Genomic DNA, 20000 nt, shown 5'->3' on the forward strand with positions numbered 1-20000 from the left:
TCCTTCAGATCCTCTCCAGTCTACACACCATCCCCATACCTCCACATCCCACACACCCCCCATACCTCCACATCCCCTCACATCCAACATCTCCTCATCCCACACCCCCCATCCCCATACCCCACATCCCCTCACATCCAACATCTCCACATCCCACACCCCCTCACATCCAACATCTCCACATCCCACACACTCCCCATACCCCACACCCCCTCACATCCAACATCTCCACATTCCACACCCCCATACCCCACACCCCCTCACATCCAACATCTCCACATTCCACACCCCCATACCCCACATCCCCTCACATCCAACATCTCCACATCCCACACCCCCATACCCCACATCCCCTCACATCCAACATCTCCACATGCCACACCCCCCACACCCCCTCACACCCCACATCCCCTCACATCCAACATCTCCACATCCCACATTCCCCATACACCACACCCCCTCACATCCAACATCTCCACATGCCACACCCCCCACACCCCACATCCCCTCACATCCAACATCTCCACATTCCACACCCCCCATACCCCACACCCCCTCACATCCAACATCTCCACATCCCACACACCCCCCATACCCCACATCCCCTCACATCCAACATCTCCACATTCCACATTCCACACCCCCAATACCCCACATCTCACACACCCCATCCCACACCAGCCCACATCTCCACACCCTACATCCCCACATTCTATATTCCCACACCCCCATCCCACACCTGCAGTTGTCCATCCAGCCCATCACAGCACTCTCCCCCCTCCCCCCCACACCCCTCGCCTCCCGTGACTATCCCCAATACTTTACAGCATTCAATCTGCACACAGGGAGCAGTTTTGGGTTGAGTGTCTTGCTCAAGGACACCTCGACAGGGTCATCAGGAGTCTTCCTGCACGAACCACTCTATCCCATCCTCCCCCCTTCCCATAGCTCACGCACTACCCACTGTCTATCCCCCCGTACTGTACTGTACTGTACGGCATTCAAGGATTCCCTCAAAGATTTAAGGATTTGAAGAGCTCTTTTTCAAAATGCTATCAATCCATTTTGGAAAACGTTCAAAAGTCATGTTATTTAATAGTGTATTTCATGTAATATCAATAAAAAATGCCGTTGTTTTGTTTTGATTGAGTAAAGATAAATCAACTAAACATAACCCAATTGCATTTGCACTGAAATTACTTGAAAACAAAATGTAAAAAAAACAAATATTAATGAAAATTCATTAAAATGGTGGATATAGTGTTTTGGAAAATAAATAACTCTTCATTTGTATTTGTCACATAAATAGTGCCACTGCCACTGGTTCAGGAGGTACTGTAGAGGAGGCGTTGTCTAGCAACCGGAAGGCTGGCTGGTTGGAACGCGACTGACCCCTTCCTGGTCCTGTTGAGGTGTCCTTGAAACCCAAACTGCTCCCGATGTACAGGCTGGTGCTTGGCATGCAGTATGTGATACTGTAGATAGATAAATACATATAAGAAATGCTTTGCCAATATAAATTGTATTTTTACAGTAGATAGATAGATAGATAGATAGAAAGATAGATAGATACTGTAGATGGAGAGAAGGAATGTACAGGCTGGTGCTGTAGAGGAGCAACAAACTGCAAACTGCTCCCGATGTACAGGCTGGTGCTTGGCATGCCAGCCTACCCTGTTGGTGCATGAGTGTGTGTGTGTGTGTGTGTGTGTGTGTGTGTGTGTGTGTGTGTGTGTGTGAGGCATGAAATTATAGAGTTGGTTGAGGTTGGTCAGGTTGGTGCTTTGCATGCCAGCCTTTACTGTTGGTGCATGAGTGTGTGTGTGTGCGTGTGTGTGTTTGTGTTTGTGTGTGTGTGTGTGTGTGTGTGTGTGCGTGCGTGCGTGCGTGCGTGCGTGCGTGCGTGCGTGCGCGCGTGTGTGTGAATATGAGTCATGTACACTGAGTCCTCAGAGGAGTGAAAAAGCTAAATAAATGCAGTCCGTTTACCATTTGCCATTACACGATGCTCAACTCAATTCTCAATTCTCTCTGTCCAGTGACATGCTGAGTGACCGCACAACAAGCGATGAAAGGGACAGTGGATGGCACGGATATCAGAAGTTAGCACGCGTCTGAGGTGGTTATGCAGCCACAATGTGTTTACCGTCATTTCCCAACTATTAATCCGCGGCTTATACATTGATTTTGCCAATTTCTTCAGCTATGAGGTTAATATAGGGGCAGTTTATATGGTGTTAATATGGTTTTGTTTCTTTTAACTTGTTAATATGGTATTGATATGGTTTTGTTTCTTTAAACTTGCATAAGACACTGTCCTGTTGTGTATACTACACAATGCGGCTAATACACAGGAAATGGTAGTGGAGTGGCAGTTACACCTCAGGTGTAAATATCTGAATGTTAAATTATGAAATGACTAAATAAAGACTGCGTCACTTTAGCAAATTCAACCAAGCAGTGGTGTAATTATAAAGAATGAAGAAAGAAAGATAGAAAATGTTGAATAGTAAATTCACTTTATACACCCCTCCCTCCCCACCCTTTCCATGTATTCTGTCCATCCCCTCCTCCGACCTGTCGTCTCTTGACCGTGTCTTCATGTGTTCTCTCCCTCTTCCTCTCCTCTCATTATTTCCTCTCCTCCCCCACAACCCCTCCTTCTGCCCTTACACTGTTACACTGCACTCATCCTGCACAGCACAGGACTATTCCCTCCCTCTCTCTCTCCTTTCTCTGCCTTCCATGCATTCTCTCCATCTCCCTAGCTCTCACATCCCCCATCCAACCTTTGATTTCCTCACCCTCAACTGCCCCGCGTCTTCACCCCCTCCATAACCCCCCCCCCCAACCCCCACCCCCCCGGACGTCCCCCCCACCCCCTCACCATCCTCCACCCTCCATCCACCTCTTCAAAAATGCACATTTGCGCTGACAGGAGGAGAAGTATGGTTTTATGCAGTGTAAGCTGGAGAGAGAGGGAGAGAGAGGGAGAGAGAGAGAGAGTGTGGGGTGTGTGGTGTGTGTGGTGTGTGTGTGTGTGTTTTCTCTTTTATTTTATTTTTTTTCTTTCCGTAAAGTTCTCCCCGGGGGCTTAGTAAGGGCTCAGTCCTGCTGGTTGATTTCAGGGATCTTCTGCTGAACAATCTACAGCAGATACACCCACTATTCCGAATACATACTGTACGCACATACGTCATGAGTGTGTATCTGGAGTAATACGCACATATATCCGCTCCATACCATACATTAGCTACAGTATGTACAGAAATACTGTAGTGTATAGGCCTACTAGAAATCTAGACACACCCTATACATTTCTGTATAGTTTGGCTTGCCAGGCTAGTAGTGTATGGTACAGTTTGGTAGAGACATCACTGCAGAATTATTACTGACTGAGAATCTCAGCAAATACTGCTGTGCTGACAAATGATTGTTATGTAGTATTATATGAAGCATATGGTCTACACGTAGACCTCCAGTATTGCATATTTAGTGTAGCCTACATAGGCTTCTCACTTCTCACGGACAGACCAGACAGTTACCGGTACCTCTCTCTCTCTCTTTCACACACATACGCCCCCCCATTTCCACTCTCAAACACACACATAGATCTCCCTATATGTCAATTTGTGTCTATGTGTTTTTTTCCTTCGTGTGTGTGTGTGTGTGTGTGTGTGTGTGTGTGTGTGAGAGAGAGAGAGAGAGAGAGAGAGAGAGAGAGAGAGAGAGGTGGGGGAACCACCATGGCCACCCAAAAGGAGAAGTAATTAATCGGTTAAGTTCTCCGCCTACGGTCGGCTGATGACACATGCAGCACACAGAACACTCGCCTATTAATTTCTATGGAAGCCACTGAAGCGCGCGCACAGCTTACACAATGCACCTGCTTAGCTTCTGCACCTCTCTCTCTCTCTCTCTCTCTCTCTCTCTCTCTCTCTCTCTCTCTCTCTCTCTCTCTCTCTCTGCCACTCCCCCTTCCCGGTTACAAAGCCCCCTCGCTCGCCGTAGCCGTAGCCGTAAGCTTATGGAAATTGATAACCACTCGAGGGCGGCGTAGGCTTATTCAAATGCAAACCCTCGTTACGCCGAGACGCTGCCGTCCGCATTCTCACGTTGTCACGTCCTGCAGCCGGGAATCCAAGTTGTCCGGAGGACCCGTACGGAGTGCGGATTCGCTCTCCTCCTCCTCGTCGTCAATTCGTCTCTTCTTATTCCCAGAGATGGAGTTGATCCAGCGAGTGAAGTTGCCCGTGACGAGCCAAGGCTACCCTGTCGTCTAAAAGTCCACGACTCGGCTTGGCGGAGGACTAACTTAACAAAATCAGCTGACTGCCTATCTGTTGTGAGAATTCATGAAGATGCGGTTCCACGGAGGCATCTTTCTTCTCATCCTAACCCGTGTGGTCTGTGAGGTAAGATCAATGGCAAAGCACCTGACCTGGGTGCAAAACATCTAATATGGCTAATTCAGCTGGGTACCGTGTGCCACACTGTAGTTGGTGTAGCCAACGACTGTGATGTTATAGAGTTCCTTTGGTGAATTATTCACTTTAGCCAATAGGCTTCGGCGAAGTTTGAAACTGTAACCGACAAAAAACACAAAGTTACATCTTTAATCACAAGGTGCAGGCTTCAACAATTTCTGTTATGCATTCAATTGTAGGTTATAGCCTGGCCTACTACGTTTTTACTTTTGCTGAAGTAACCATATTTCTTTGCGTGAAGTTGGGCTGCATAAGGGGACGTTTCAGCCCGATTAAACAGCGGCTCCCACAAACTTGCACTCTCTCTCCAACGGCTGATGGAGAGACTCACCGGAGCGATGACTTTTGTCGAAAGTGTTGTTGGGTGAAATATTAATGTACCGCGTCTGGCGTGATCCCATAACAGACTTTTTGCTACAACCCCTCGGAACAGATACTGTGCCGTTAAGGACGGATATGCGTCGAATAGCCAGGTCCATTAACAATTGAACATCCTTCAAAAAATGGGATAAAAAAAACGCGAGTGGCTCAATAGGTTCACCTTGCTCTTTGCTTTTGCCCTTAAGCATTTGATTTAATATGGTTTTAATGTCAGTTGTCCTCAATAATTCATTAGCTGCCATGTATTTTAACTGTGTAAAACAAATAAAACCTCCACAGCCATGATAAATTACTTCTCTCTATCTCTCTCCTCCACTTGGGCTATCTTTCTTTACTATGTGGATCTTAAATAATTCAGTCTAACAGTGCATTTACAGTACTAAAAGGGCGATGGGTTTTTTTTTGTTAGTCGTTTTTCATCGAGAGCAAATACAAACAAAGATATGGGATGAGAGAGAGTGAGTAAGAGAGAGAGAGAGTGAGTAAGAGAGAGAGAGAGCAAGAGAGAGGTGGTGTGGAGAGGTAGAGAGATGGAGCAGCCTTCTGAAGTGGTTGAGTGAGGGTGATGGTGACAGAGAGAGAGAGGGAGCGAGATATGACAGGAGAGAAAGGTGAGTGGGTGAGGGATGAGGACAACATGAGTGATAGAGGTGTAGAGGGGAAGAGGCTACATCTATCTATCTATCCATCCATCCATCCATCTATCCATCCATCTGTCTGCCTATCTATCTATCTATCTCAATTTATCCAGCTATCAATGTATCTATCTCATTAAAAAACAAAAACAAAAATACAGATTAAATGCACAGCCTTATAAAACACACACACACACACACACACACACACGCACGCACACTCACACACACTCACACTCACACTCACACACACACACACACACACACACACACACACACACACACACACACACACACACACACACACACACACACACACACACACATTCAGACACCTTCTGCCTACCTTTCTCCCTCTGCCTACACTGAGTCATTATGTTGTGGCATCGTTTTCACTCTATGCCTTTGCAAGTGTCATGCTGCAAACATATTGTAGGTATCTCCTTTTGGTCGATTGCCAATATACGGGTGCACATTTACAACCAAAGTGGGTACCACATATGTGTGACAAACAACTGTGACAAAAAGGCTCCTGCTCCTACACACAACAACATTGCACAGTGCAGCCATTCCAGGTGTACATTGGTAATGTCACAAGGACTAAAGAGGATGTTATTTTAAGGTAAAATAACTGTGTTGTGTTGCTTTGAGTGTCTTGCAATTTCTCGCACAGGGAGTTGTGATTAGAAAGTCACAGACAGAGACGTTTCTCTAGTTCAGTTCAGTTCACCACATGTTCAGCAGGCCATGTGGTGTTCCATGAATGACAACAGAAACAACAACCAACTACCACGACAACATAGAGTGAATCCATAACACATGCATTATCAGAAGTAGAAGTAGAACCTAGATACAGTAATAATGACATTATTTGCCATATTTCGACATATTGTGTGTTTACGACTGGAACTGTCATGAAACACTATCTCTGTGGCATGGCCATTTACTGGTTCAGCATACTCATTCAATTTTGGAATGCAACTACAGTATAAATCATTTCAATTGTAAAGTATCGCTAATGTGTTTTCTGGTCTAAATTGTAAGAGTGTCTGAGTGTGTAATAATTTGTGTTTTCCAAGATGACATGCTGAAATGTCTTGTTTTGTTCGCATCCTGCGCTTGTTTTATTGGCCGCAGTTAAAGCAGTATGGTGGCTGGCTGTACTTGGACGTATGGTATGTCTGTCAGTCACATCTGATCTTCTAGCCCGTAAGATGCTCAAGAGGAAGAGATACCCAAGTGAAGGTCATATTCAATAATTGTTGCCGTAGTGAAGGTCATATTTAGTAACCTTTGGCCTAGTGAAGGTCATATTCAGTAAACTTTGTCCTAGTGAAGGTCATATTCAGTAAACTTTGTCCTAGTGAAGGTCATATTCAGTACATTTTGTCCTAGTGATGGTCATATCCTAGCCTGACAATCCAGACCCACATCAAGATGTACATTAGGGTCTGGGAACTCCCCACAGGCAGGGCTCAATCGGAGGACTGGGATAAGCGGTTGTCTTTCAAAATTCCCTCTCCACGCAATAGTATAGCGCTACAACCAATCGTCTTCTTGTTTTCAAGTAGCAGGATGGGGAATTCATGCTTAACGGTCGCAACTTATGGTCGTAGGTCAGTCGTAATTACTGTATGTTAAGCCCGTCGATTCTGTACACGATGTGATTGACCTGATAGAAGTTTGATTTTTCCAGCTCGCAAAACCAAACAGAGAGTTACTATTTGCTGCCGCTAGAGTGCGTCTAGATTTGTAGACTGGTCATATTCAGTAACCTTTGTCCTAGTGAAGGTCATCTTCAGTAACCTTTGTAGTGAAGGTCATACATATTCAGTAACTTTTGGCCTAGTGAAGTTTCATTTAAGCGACCTTGAGTATTGAGAAAGGCATGTGAATGTAACTTTTTATATACAGTGACCTTTGCCCTGGTGAAGGTCATATTCAAAGTGAAATTGAAAGTGTGCCTGAGCAAGTTTGATGGAGAGATGCACCATTTCTCAAACTCGAGGAGGGATCCTTCAAGGATGCTATTTGAAGGATTTACGTTATCGAGTCACCTCAAATGACTTTCCAATGTCAAGCATCCATCGAATTCTACCAAAGAAAAAGTCCTTAATTTTTCAGAATGTTTGAAGATGCGTGTGTGTTTCCTCAGCATACTTGGAGCATCCATCCACAATCCTGTGTACATAAGCTGTACTAAAAAGGCATTTCTCTATGTATTAAAATGTAAGCATTGGTCTATCGTCACTGTATAAAGTAGCTTTTATGAAGTAAGGGTATTTAAACCTCTTCCCCTGAGAGCGAAATCGTGCTAATTAGTAAACTTTTCTCTTGTCTTCACGATTTTGCGGTTAATGGTTTGTGGCTTATTTTAGCAAACAAATCAAACGTGTAGGAATTAGGTTGTTGACGTGGTAGAATGACAATGGTGCATTTGTTGTTTTTCTAAAAGAAGCGGGCAGAAGGCATGATTTTCAATAACGCACACCTGTAGTTTCCTGCACACTCGCCAGTCTGTTGTTCCATTGTGTGTTTTCCGAAGGCTAAGAAGAAGCCTTGCCTCACCTTTAAAGGATCTGACTCGGCAGGACTCGGCAGTTTTACCATGGAAGAATCCTCGAGGATCTTCAAGTTAGAGAAACAGCCTAAGCCTAAGAGAAAAAGTTTGTAAGTCAGAGTATAGCATAGCATTATGCTGTGCAATCCTAATTTTAATAGGAGAGATGCAGCTAGAGCGTGTGTGTGTGTGTGTGTGTGTGTGTGTGTGTGTGTGTGTGTGTGTGTGTGTGTGTGTGTGTGTGTGTGTGTGTGTGTGTTTCTGTGGTGTCTGTGTGTGTGTGTGTGTGTGTGTGTGTGTATCTGTGGTGTGTGTGTGTCTGTGTGTGTATCTGTGTGTGTGTTTCTGTGGTGTGTGTGTGTATCTGTGGTGTGTGTGTGTGTCTGTGTGTGTGTGTGTGTGTGGGGGGTCACTGCCTCCCCATCTCGCAGTAACCTGGCCATTGACGCAAGTGTCCACTTCAGAGACGAAAAGAGCAAAAAGGTCCTGTGACTTCATTCCGAGAGGAATTCTGTGCATTCTAAATATGGCCGCCATAATGGCATCAGTAATGTGGATGAAGAGGGTCACGCTGGAGAAACTGAGGATGCACAGAGCCATTGTGCTCTGTGGCAAAACTGCTTTACATACCTGTGTATATAATATACTGGGGATGCACAGAGCCATTGTGCTCTGTGGCAAAACTGCTTTACATACCTGTGTATATAATATACTGGGGATGCACAGAGCCATTGTGCTCTGTGGCAAAACTGCTTTACATACCTGTGTATATAATATACTGGGGATGTACAGAGCCATTGTGCTCTATGGCAAAACTGCTTTACATACCTGTATAATATACTGGGGATGTACAGAGCCATTGTGCTCTATGGCAAAACTGCTTTACATACCTGTGTATATAATATACTGGGGATGCACAGAGCCATTGTGCTCTATGGCAAAACTGCTTTACATACCTGTGTATATAATATACCTGTGTGAATATCACAACATACCTTTTTTTTGTCTCTGCTAAGTGATTTTTTTGGTCAAAAATATTGGGCAAACATCATAAAGACCTTGTTGTAGGGACAAACCGCCTAAAGTATTATGTAACATAACATAGCATGTGGCTAATTATGTGGTTTGAATGTGATAGTATTATGGTATGTGTGGTATATTGTGTGGTTTGAATATGATCCAGTCTTATGTTATGTGTACTCTGTCTGTAAGTGTACCATAGGGGGCAGGCTGTGTTTCTGGCGGATTTTCAGGTCTGCTTTGAATTTCAATGAGTGAAGTCAGTGGGCTGCACAAGAGGGGTTTTCCATACAAACAGCTGAATCTGCCTTAATACACACAGATTACACCCACACGACACACACATACAGTACACACACACACACACACACACACACAAACACACAAAACACACACACACACACACACTGCACGCTACACACACACACACACACACACACACTACACCCTACACATGCGCACACACACACACACACACACACACACACACACACACACACACACACACAAAGAATCAGATAACACAGAGAGGAGGAGTGATACAGATACAGTCAGTGGCGCTTTTCGGGTTTGCATGGTGTGTGTGTGTGTGTGTGTGTGTGTGTGTGTGTGTGTGTGTGCGCGTGTGCGCATGTGTAGTGTGCAGTGTGTGTGTGTGTGTGTGTGTGTGTGTGTGTGTGTGTGTGCGCATGTGTAGTGTGCAGTGTGTGTGTGTGTGTGTGTGTGTGTGTGTGTGTGTGTGTGTGTGTGTGTGTGTGTGCGCATGTGTAGTGTGCAGTGTGTGTGTGTGTGTGTGTGTGTGTGTGTGTGTGTGTGCGCGCGCGCGCGTGTGCAGTTTGTGCGCGTGTGCCTGTGTGTGCTGTCAGGACAGAGGAATGGAGGCTAGCCAGTAAGCAGATTATAGAAAAGTTTGAAAACTTCTGGAATAATCAAATGGAATACATCATAGAAATGGGAGCTGCCGCTGGCCAGGCTTATTTGGGTAGTCAGATGTAGTGTTGTCACATTATCCAAATTACGACTTTGAAACAATATCTACGTATCTGCCACAACTATCTTCATGTTAACATTGAAATTATACCGCGACAGCGCGACAGAGACTAAAAATACCAGGAAAAGTAATGGAATACGAGATGTGTAAGAAACCATTCATCACCTGACCAGCCTTCCACCCTGGATTTTCAGCACTGCCCAAAAACACACATTTCTTTGATAAGTATATTTTCAACCACATACATGTATCATTATTGCCATTTAGTATAATGGGAATACACTTATCTAGCGGATAAAAGGCTCGTATCATGATGGGTTTATTCACGATATTCCACAGCCAACAATTGGGGTCACCGTGACACCGAAAACGGTTATCTATTTCCGGCGAAGCTGCATTGTATCTATTTTAACGTGATGGTTGACAGTGCTTAACATATCATAACGCATATAAAAGTAAACTTTTCTATTTTATATCGGTTATATATGATGTAATATATCCATGCTGAGGGCAGAATTGTCAGCATTTCGAAAGAAATCTAAGTTGAAGCATATTCTAGTTAGCTACCGAGAATGCACATGTAAACAGAATGAACGGAAGTTGAAAACAGTATCAGAACGATACATATTTCCGGGTTAAGGAATAAGGTGGATAGTCTTTGCATTAACTTTGAAATCAATGATCAGGCCTAACCAGTTACTTTGGGTTGGGATCGAACCTGTAGGCACTTGGACCCTGCTTTTGCTCCAGCACCCCATATATTTTTTGGAAATTAATAACATTTCTGCATCTGGTACTTTGTTGATTGTTTCAGTAAAAAAAAATAGTGTTATAGTCTGGAACGTTAATGTGGCCCCCACAGAAAAAAAGTTTCCCCTGTATGTGCTTGACGGTAATATACTTTTCATTGGCACACCTTGGGCAGTTTTTAGAAATGGTTGCTATAGACTCTGAACAGGACAGGAGACTTGCAAGCTAGCACTTTGCAAAGTCTTTGTCAGTCTATGGCAATATCTTAATGTAAATGGATAATACCATTGAAGTGTTTTCCTTGCTTTCACAGATGTAAGAAGTAAGCTTACTTACAGTTTGCTGGACCACGTGCAAACTATATCTGCTGTGGTAGATCAACGTGGCAGATTGGTGGTTGCAATATGTTTGTGGCACTGCAGCATTGTCTACAGTCAGATATTATTGTCCAAAGTGGCACTGTGGCAACCTATAGCCTGTTTACAAGCCTGATTTTTAGTGACAAGCTCTGCCAGATCGTTCCCCAGCCCGCCCCGCTGAAAACAGGTAACGTATGGTTTCAAGGCAGACTGAGGGAATGATGCACGACCATTCAAAAACATGACTGGTTTTCTAAAGATACAAAGCTTAATGCTTATCGGTGAAGTGTCCCTTTAAGTCCATTGCTCAATTATCTGAGAACATGACATTTACAGTTGGGCAAGCAAAGACAAAAAAATATTTGATAAAAAACGAAAACAGAGAAGAAGGAAAAACATTTTTTTTCAAGTATAAAAGTTAAATAAAAAGTTATCCTTTTATATTTATTTATTTATATCCCAAATAAAAAAATATACATTAAAAATATATTCTTTCATATTTGAAAAAAAAATAAAAATGATGTCCTTTCATATTTAAAGAAAATATATAAATAAAAAGATGTCCTTTCATATTTTTTAAAAAATGATACATTAAAGAGATACCCTTTCATATTTTTTAAAAATGATAAATAATAAAGATATCCTTTCATATTTCAAGAGTGTTTGTATAATTGTGGTAAAGCGACATTCAGAGGAAGCAATTTATTAGTCACTAAATTTGCATGTTTAAATGGTGTCTACTGTAGTTAATTTGTCTGACTGGTGTATTTGTGTGTGTGTGTGTGTGTGTGTGTGTGTGTGTGTGTGTGTGTGTGTGTGTGTGTGTGTTTGTGTCTTCGTGTCATGATTGTTGATTGTGGCTAAAGGAAATATTTTTAGCTTTATGTGAATTGCAAATATTATGATAATTATGTTGCTCACAAGATGATCTGTTTTCAAGATCAGTTTCTCCTGTCAATGTGTGTGTGTGTGTGTATGTGTGCGCGCGTGCGTGTGTGTGCGTGCGTGCGTGCATGCGTGTGTGTGTGTGTGTGTGTGTGTGTGTGTGTGTGTGTGTGTGTGTGTGTGTGTGTGTGTGTGTGTGTGTGCGTCTGCCTATGCTGTGAATAACTGGATGAGTGTCAGCTTTTGTGTCATCATCTTTATCTCAGAGGAGGTGGGCTACGCTATCAGATTTAATGAGTGGGCGGTAATTTTGTGTGTGTGTCTGTGTGTGTGTGTGTGTGTGTGTGTGTGAGTGGTTGGTTGTGTGGTTGTGTGGTTGTGTGTGTGTGTGTGTGTGTGTGTGTGTGTGTGTCTGTGTCTGTGTCTGTGTGTCTGTGTCTGTGCGTCTAGCATCGGCGCAGTGGTATACATACTGCCAGGATACAACATTCTGCAGTACCAACTTTTACCCAGCAGGTGGCAGTGTCTCTCCACCAAACAGATCTTTCCCAGTGGATGCACCACTAGGTGGCGCACTTGCACCCCACTGGTTTGTTTCTCCACGGTGTGGACCTGCAGTGGTGCCATGTAATCATATTGGGAGGGAATGAAAAGCCCATAGAGCCATTTAACTACATTGCCATTGTGATGTAAATGCACTGACTCAGTCTGCAGGAGAGAGAGAGAGAGAGAGAGAAGAATGCAAAGGAGGGGGATTTGGAAGAGAGGAGGGATGGAGGGAGAGAGAGAGGGATGGAGGGAGAGGGGGAGAGAAAGAGAGAGAGAGAGAGAGCTGGCACCCGAGGGGAGTGATTGCAACAGGAAGCAGAGGATGAAGGAGTGAATAAAAGAGAAAGACCACCATCCTGGAGTAAGCAGAGCAGGAGAGGTGGATAGAGGGTCATACAGCATGGAGGAGAGGATTTATGGGGGGATAGAGAGAGAGAGAGAGAGGAGGGGGGAGAAGAGACAGGAGACTAGCACTAGACTAGGACAGAATTTCAGAGGGCAGAGAGAGAGAGTGTGTTTGTTTTTGTATGTGTGCATGAGAGAGAGAAGGAGAGAGAGTGTGTAAGATGGAGTGAGAGAGAGAGTGGGACTGTGTGTGAGAGAGAGGGAGGGAGTGTGTGTGTGTGGAAGAGAGAGGGAGTGTGTGTGTGTGTGTGTGTGTGTGTGTGTGTGTGTGTGTGTCTGTTTGTATTTAAGAGCCAGCTCCGCTGCGCGTGTGTCTCAGTGTCTGCCTGCAGGAATCAGACCAGACCTCCATCTCATCCAACTACTCGGTTGCTCTCTCGCTCGCTCTCACTCTCTCTCTCTCTCTCCTGCTCTCTCGTTCTCGCACTCTTTTCTCTCACTCTCTCCATCCCTTTTTTCTCCCCTCTCCCCCATTCACACACACAAGACATCTTGTCTTTTTCTTATCGATACGTTTGTTTTCTCTCTCTCTCTCTTCTCTCTTCCTCTCTTTCTTCCATCTCCCCCTTTTTTTCCACTCCTCTTTTTTCCTCCTCCTTTTCATCCCCCCATCAACTTACTGCCATTCTCCCTCCTGTTGCTGTTGAGCTGCATCCTCCTCCTCCTCCTCTGTCCCTCTCTCCCTTCCTCCCTCCCTCCATTCCTCCTCTCCCTCTATCTCTCCGTTCTCGCTGCTGAGAAAGAGAGGCTGTGTCTCGGGCTTGTTTCTCTCTCTCTCTCTCTCTCTCTCTCTCTCTCTCTCTCTCTCTAACCGTCTCTCTTTCTCTCTATTTCTGTCTTGAGCTGTGGTCGAGGAAGGAGACATCGTAGGGAGAGTGAGAGAGAGGGAGAGAGAGAGATAGATAGCACAGGGGAACAGAGTGAGAGAGGTAGAGAGTGAGCGAAAGAGAGAGGAGAAGAAGAAGAAGGAGGAGGAAGAGGAGGAGAAGGAAGGAAAAAAAGGGAGAGGAGGGGAATTTCTGACGATGGTGTCTCTCCGCTGATACTCGGGCGAGCAGCCTCTGCAGCTGCCGTTCAGAACACGAAGCGAAGCAGCGAAGCAGCAACGCAGCGATGCCAGCGAGCCAGGCGGCCAGTCAGGCAGCCTGAAAAGCCCAGCACTCCGAGGAGGAAGAGGAGGAGGAGGAGGCAGAGGACACCGACGCCGACTCGCTAGATCTTGGACATCGCTCGGCTCGGCATCTCGAGTTTTCGACTCTCTCTCTCTCTCTCTCTCTTTTTTGTTTTTCCACCCCCCTCGAGCCGTTTATTTCACAGAGGGAAAGTTTCAGGAGTCTGGTGGTTCTTAGGGAGCAGAGGAGAGTAGAGGAGAAACGGAACCGGTGCCTCTTCAACTTCGGGGTCTTCCAAGAATAAAGGAGAAGAAAATGGAAATACGGAAAATCCTGATTTAGTTTTAGGGAAACGAAAACAGCGAAGGAGCGAAGACACAAGCTAACTATTTTTAGGAATTTTTTTGTGAGCACATATTTCCATCTGGGACATTGTTTTTTTTTATTATTATTTGGCTGTGTGGAAAGAAGGCACTACGGGGACATTTGGTTTGGAGTTTTCGAGGACTCGAAGGCTTTCTCTCTCGTCTGCATTTTTGGAGTCGAGTCGAGGTGGTGGTGTTGGTGTTGGTGGGTGGTGGGGGTGGTCATTCTTGTTAAAGAAGGCACTACGGGGACATTTGGTTGGACTTTCGAGGACTCCTTTCTCTCTCGTCTGTATTTTTGGAGTCGAGTCGAGTCGAGGTGGTGCTAGGGGTGGTCATTCTTGTTAGAGAAGGCACTACGGGGACATTTGGTTTGGAGTTTTCGAGGACTCCTTTCTCTCTCGTCTGTATTTTTGGAGTCGAGTCGAGGCGGTAGTTGCTGGTGGTGGGTGGTGGTGAGGGTGGTCATTTTTGTTTGGTGCGGGCAGCGGGCAGCGTCGGCGGGCGTGCGTGAGTGAGTGAGGAAGATGAGTGTGCCCATGCTGAAGATCGGCGCGGTGCTCAGCACCATGGCCATGGTGACCAACTGGATGTCCCAGACGCTGCCCTCGCTCGTCGGCCTCAACGAGACCGTCGCCCACAGCGGCACCTCCGAGAGAATCATCAGCGTATGTACAGTGTGTGTGTGTGTGTGTGTGTGTGTACCACCTCTCTCTCTCTCACTCGTGCTCTCTCTCTGTAATGTGTGTGTTTGTGTGTGTGTATACCATGTCAATCTTTCTCTCTCTGTCTCTCTGTAATGTGTGTGTATGTGTATGTGTATACCATGTCTATCTCTCTTGCTATCTCTCTCTCTCTCTGTAATGTGTGTGTGTGTGTGTTTGTGTGTGTGTATACCATGTCAATCTCTCTCTCTCTCTGTCTCTCTGTAATGTGTGTGTGTGTGTTTGTGTGTGTGTATACCATGTCAATCTCTCTCTCTCTCTCTCTCTGTAATGTGTGTGTACAGTATGTGTATGTGTATACCATGTCTATCTCTCTTGCTATCTCTCTCTCTCTGTAATGTGTGTGTGTGTGTGTGTGTGTGTGTGTGTGTGTGTTTGTGTGTGTGTATACCATGTAAATTTTTCTCTCTCTGTCTCTCTGTAATGTGTGTGTGTGTGTGTGTGTTTGTGTGTGTGTATACCATGTCGATCTCTCTCTCTCTCTGTAATGTGTGTGTATGTGTATACCATGTCTATCTCTCTTGCTATCTCTCTCTCTCTCTGTAATGTGTGTGTGTGTGTGTGTGTGTGTGTGTGTGTGTGCGCTTGTTGCATTCTGTTGGTCTGAATTGCATTTCCACCCTCTGTCCTCTTGGACGCTGTGTGCCGTGTGTCTGTTATGTTTTATCAGTTATTCTGTGGCTTTGCACTGTGTTGGCTTTTGCACGGCTCGTTTTGCTTTTGCGCTGCGTTTGCCTTTACACAGGCAGGGCGTTACGTTATGGGAGTGTGTGAGAGTTTTAGGACATTCAGAAAAGAAAGTCCTCCGTGACACGTCGGATCAGAGTGTTTTGTTTCTGTTTTCAGTGATGAGATCCCTTGAATTTCCCCTTGGGGATCAATAAAGTATCTATCTATCTATCTATCTATCTATCTATCTATCTATTTATCTACAGTATCTATCTATCTATCTATCTATCTATCTATCTATCTATTTACTGTATCTATCAATCTATCTATCTACTGTATCTATCTATCTATCTAAGTAGATATCGGTGCTGCACTGGCTGTTGTGCTGTGTTGTGGTGGTGCTTGTGATGTCCTTAACGGTGAATGGTTGGGCTTCATGTGTCTGCTATTTGGTTATCTGAGTAATCACGTCTACAACCCGATTGATAGGCGCCGAGTGAAGAACAATATCACTATCCCTCTTGACCAAGAGGATGCTCAGAAATGATTTCTGCTGTTTTCCCATGAAAACAAATCAGTGGCACTAAAATCAGTCCCTTTTTTCCCTCAATCAAGGCAGTTCTGAATGTATTACTGTAAAGCAATACGTACAACCAGTTGTATGCATACAGTACGTCGATGTCCTCTCTTTAAAGCACTGCTGTAGTCTCCAAAGGTCAGCTGATTGTATGCAGTAGAAGACCAAAACTCTGTAGCTTTAAACTTATAAATCCAAAAACTATTTAAATCGGTCTGACCCCTTTTTCTTTTTACGTAAATGTGCATTTTTTTTCAGACCAAGAAGAGAGTGGTGGTAGCAGGTTTTTAGGCCTAATTATTTGATTAAAGTATACTGTGTCAGGAGACCATCCACTCACCATGGTTATCTCATTTTGACAGAGATTGGCATTTAGAGGCTTTTGCATCTGCTCTCTCTTACCCTGTAATTCCTCAAATCGTCTTATCTTGCCTTGGGATTGATAACGTATCTTGTCACACACCTCAAAACTTTATTGTAGTTTATTTCTGCTGTATTTCCTATCCATCACAAAGGCCCCCTCAGCCCTTGCAGTGACTAACTAAAGAGGTAGATGGATATACTGTAGGGCATGTCCAGGTGGATACCAGGTGGATATACTGTAGGGCATGTCATACTGTGTGCTCCACTGAAAATAGATGCCAAGAAATGTGCAATAATAATACACAATAAACACAGATTTTGTTCTCAACGCATGTCCTCAACACTTTCACACACACACACACACACACACACACACACACACACACACACACACACACACACACACACACCTTCAAATTCACACCCAGGTCCTCAAAACTCCCCTCAGTCAGCTACAGTCAAGCGCCCTTCACTTTGGCTAACAAAAGAGGTGAATAGGGTGCCCTTGGACAGTTAAACACAATTACATATCCCAATGTTCCACTTCAATTTTCTGGGCTTGCTGATTTTACACTTCAGTTCCTTGTGCACACTGGCAGATTGGCATGTCTTTTCTGGATCCAAATGGGCTTCGGGAAACCTTGAGAACCGTCGTTGTGACACATTGTTTGCTGTGTGTCACCGAGGCTGGCCCGCCGCGCTCGGTAACGCCTGCATTAGCTAATTGGTCCTCGCCGAGCAACAAAGAACACACCTTAAGGCGCCAGGGGACCTTTTGTAGAGCTGTTTGTGAGCGAGAGAGAGATGGGTAGACAGAAAGAACAAAAGAATGAATGAATAGACTGGTTGGAAGGATAGATGGATGGATGGATGGATGGATGGATAGATGGATGATCCTTTCTAGTAAAGGTCAAACGCACCACACCATATTTCACTTGCACCACAGTGAGATCACACCTACAGTGGTTCAGTATCACATTTGCAGCCTTTTGTGAGTGAGTGAGTGAGTGAGGGAAAGGTAGACAGACAAAGGAACAAAAGAATGAATGAATAGACTGGATGGAAGGATGGATGGATGGATGGAAAGATGGATGGATGGATGGATGGATGGATGGATGGATGGATGGATGGAAAGATGGATGATCCTTTCTAGTAAAGGTCAAATGCATCACACCATATTTCACTTGCACCACAGTGAGATCACACCTGTGGTTCAGTATCACATTTGCAGCCTTTTGTGAGTGAGAGAAAGATAGACAGACAGAAAGAATAAAAATAATGAATGAATTGACTGGATGGAAGGATGGAAAGATGGATAGATGGATGATCCTTTCTAGTTAAAGGTCAAATGCACCACGTTATACTTCACTGGTACCACAGTGAGATCACACCTACCATGGTTTGGTATCACATTTGCTCAGACATTATCTCTTAACACTTCTCACTAGTCACGATATGACAGCCGTTCTGCTTGTTTTAACGCTCAGCATGAGCTGAGATGCAAAAGATGTGGAACGTGGAGAAGGTGAAAGCAGTTGGATGCACAGAACACTTTGGTATGCAAATGAATAATGTATATCCCATTATTACAGTACTTTGTAAGATGTATGTTTGCTTGCAGTCGGTTGTGTAAATCTGTACGTTAATGAGGGTTTAGTAGCACTCCGGCATGAGGGAATTGAGGCTGTGATAGACTCTTTACATTCATTATTCTTTTTGACTGAGTCATCCTTTAGGAACTTTCTTTAAACAGCTTAGCCTTAGACCTTCGATAACAATGTGTTAACTACATTACATTATTTTTTTACATTACAATACATTTGGCTGACGCTTTTTAACCAAAGCGACTTACAGCATGGTAAAACCATTTAAGCTTTTAAGAGCACTTCTAACAACAATTTGATGCACTTATTGTGTTTTTTAATGTGTTTAATAAGTGCATCAATGAGTGCAATTGTCTGAAGTAATGCTATGAGAGGAGTTTTTGGGTTTTCAGACATTTTTTGAAGATGGCGAGGGATGTCCCTACTCTAGCAGAAACAGGTAGTGCGTTCCTACTATGAGATAAAAGTTATTTTTTTTGTGTAAAAGCCTGGCAATAGATTCAGCTTTGACATTTGATTTAATGTGAGGTATCCAGCAGAGACTTGAAACACTCTTCTCTGAGTATTTGCTGGTGGGGTGGCTATTCATTATTTGATTAATTCATTCATTCTGTAGGCTATATCGGGACACCTACTGTATGAAGTAGATCTTGGAGAAGGTTTTAATCACTTGGTTCCAAATCAGTGCTCTTTAGAATGGTTACTATAACAACCATCGTAAACGTCTTTCAAACTAGGAACCAGGCTTCGCTACAATGGAATCGACTGTAAATGAGCTAAGTACTGACAGCAGTATACAGCCAAGTTGGCTGGGCAGCAGATATGCCATACTTGAAATGCCCAGGCTATTATCTCCTTAATGGCTCTTGAGTCAGCGCTGGCTTGGAGCTATTTCATTAGTTGAAACTGAACCTTGTGATTCAACTGAAGCAGCATGCCATGCGCAAGCACATTGGAGTCCAAGTGCTCACGGGGACCCGGGTGTGAGTCCGACCCGGATCATTTTCTAATCCCACCCCATCTCGCACTCCGACACGGGGCATTTTCTAATCCCACCCCATCTCTCTGTCCGACATGGGGCATTTCCCAATCCCACCCCATCCCTCTGTCAAACCCGGGGCATTTCTTAATCCCACCCCATCCCTCTGTCAAACCTGGGGCATTTCCTAATCCCACCCCATCCCTCTGTCAAACCCTGGGCATTTCGCAATCACACCCCACCTCTCCGGGGCATTACTAACCCATCTCTCTCTCCCACTTGCTTCCTGTCAGTATCTCCCCTGTCCTCTCAGTACAGACGGAAAAGACCCCAACAATACTGAAACTGGGGCACCCGTTGTAAAGCATGAACTTTCAAGAGGTTGCAGTTTCAAGGGGATTTTAGAGCAGCTAGAAAAAGGTTTTAAGTGCGATTTCAAAGTTTGAGTGCAATTTCAAATGTCAACAGGTTTGTCTGGGTCCACCTATCAAACACTCGCTCACTTGCATGTAAGCACATACACGCGCACACACAAACAACACACACACACATACAAAGAAACACACACACACACACACACACAC

The 20000-nt window shown here is 44.5% G+C and overlaps 1 protein-coding gene and 1 pseudogene across 1 annotated transcript in view; both read left to right on the forward strand.

Moving 5' to 3' along the window:
* LOC134086228 (NACHT, LRR and PYD domains-containing protein 12-like) overlaps positions 1 to 20000 on the forward strand; it is a gene marked incomplete in the record, with an annotated part of 983201 nt that overhangs the window by 269149 nt on the left and 694052 nt on the right.
* LOC134085692 (noelin-2-like) overlaps positions 14978 to 20000 on the forward strand; it is a 79022-nt pseudogene continuing 73999 nt past the window's right edge.

This window comes from Sardina pilchardus, chromosome 1 (genome assembly GCF_963854185.1).
Source record: "Sardina pilchardus chromosome 1, fSarPil1.1, whole genome shotgun sequence".
Classification (NCBI taxonomy): Eukaryota; Metazoa; Chordata; class Actinopteri; order Clupeiformes; family Clupeidae; genus Sardina; species Sardina pilchardus.